Below are 2,076 nucleotides of genomic sequence, written 5' to 3'. Positions count from 1 at the left end.
TCCTTACAGCAAGAATCATTCCCACCCCCTCCACACACAGAGTGGATGGGGATGGGCAACTTGGACATTGGCTACCCAGAATGGGGGGTGGGTGACCACAAAGGCAAGAAGTGACTGGCTTACAAGCTTTGAAGAGGGAACCTAGACCCAGAAGGCCTGGAGGAAGGTAGAATCTCCAGTGAGTAGTACTCAATCTGACTAGGTGGGGCTGATGCCGTGAAATGCAGACGGGTCTCTTGTGATACAATAGTGAATAATTGTTATCAGGACTGACTGTGAGGGCTGGAAATGTAAAGGTGGACGTTATATAGCAAGGATGGGAGTGATTGACTTTTCAGTCTAGGACCATCAAGGGAGAAGAGCAGAGAGCGGAACCCTACCCAGAGAAGCAGTGATGCCAGAAATGGAGCCAGAGATGATGATGTGGAGTTATGGAGCAGCTGGAGACTCTAGACCCAGAGAGGGAGAGCGACTATGTGCTGAAGACCTGGGGGACACAGGGGAAGGATTGCATGGAGGGGATTGTAACAATGAAAATGAGACAATATACAAAAGAATGAATGTAAAACTAATGCTCTCCCATGTAAACTATCACATAATTCACAATAAATCATTTAAGAAAAAAAAATTATTCTATGAGTAAATTATTGAATGATGCAGAAAGCATCAAAAGAAGATAGAAGGAATACACTGCCCTGTCCTGGGCTAACCTCACAATTGTTGTCACACTTGAGCTCATTAATGCTGCCACTTTGCCAATCCATATCACTGGGGGTCACCCTCTTTTTCACTGGCTCTCTACCTTACTAAGCATGATATCCTTCTCCAGTGACTGGCCCTTCCTGACAATATGTCCAAAACAGGAGAGACGAAGTCTTGCCATCCTAGCCACCAAGGAGCACTCTGGCTGTGCTTCTTCCAACACAGATCTGTTTGTTATTTTGACATCCCATGGTACTTCCAATATTCTTCTCCAACACCATAACTCAAATGCATCAATTCTTCTACGATCTTCCTTATTCACTGTTCAGTTGTCACATGACTATGAGGTTATTGAAAATACCACGGCTTGGTTCAGGCACACCTTAGTCCTTAAGCTGACATCTTTGCTTTCCAACACTATAAAAAGGTCTGTACAGAGAATAAACAAGATGATGGATAGTGTGGAATTGCAGTGAAGAGCTCCATCAGCAACAATATAGAACACTGGACCAAACAGGCTCAGGGATGGTGCCAGAACTCTGAACCACATATAAAGGAATATTTAGAAGGTTGGAAGACGTACAACTAGGGGAATTTGTAGCAGAAGCAACAAATTCATTGCTTTCTAATTCAAGATGCTCAGCTGCTCCCGGAGCCACCATCTTGGATGAGACCAAGCGGGGGAAGGATAAGAGCAGCCACAGACACTTGACAGAACCTCAGAGATAAAGGAAGAAGAGAGAAAAGGGAAGTCCATCTCCTGACCACATCTACCTGGAGGCAATCAGAAAGCATAAAAATACACATCCATCTAAGTATTAAAGCCACAGATAAATCCTGAATATGCCCAAAACACAGAAGCAGATGACCATATCTGCACATGTCCAGAAAAAAAATAAAGTGACTGAGGCAAATGAGCTCCATACTGGAGGATGGGCAGGTTTTGGAAATGCCTGAGAAGGAATTCAGAAAAATTATTATAAAATGTATCAAAACATTATACAATGGAATTGAGGAAAATAAAGAAGAAATCAGGAAAGTGCAGCAGGAACAATTGAATAAGATAGATATAGCATTGGAAACAATTCAAAACCTACAGAAAGAGGTCCAAATGATTAATAATAGAATATCAGAAATGGACAAGTCACTGAAAGGGCAAAGGAGTAGATATGAAGAGTTAGAAGCCAGAACTAGTGAGCTAGAAGATAAATCTCTCAACACTAGTAAGATAGAAGAGCAAACACAAAAAAAGATAAATAAATCTGAAGAAGGCCTAAGATTCATGTTGGACAACATAAAGAGGAATAACTTAAGGATTACCGGCGTTCCAGAACAGGAAGAATCACACAAGTCCACAGAAGAGATAGTTGAAGA

This window comes from Chrysochloris asiatica, unplaced genomic scaffold (genome assembly GCF_000296735.1).
Source record: "Chrysochloris asiatica unplaced genomic scaffold, ChrAsi1.0 scaffold00239, whole genome shotgun sequence".
NCBI lineage: Eukaryota > Metazoa > Chordata > Mammalia > Afrosoricida > Chrysochloridae > Chrysochloris > Chrysochloris asiatica.
Note: the sequence above shows the minus strand (reverse complement) of the source record.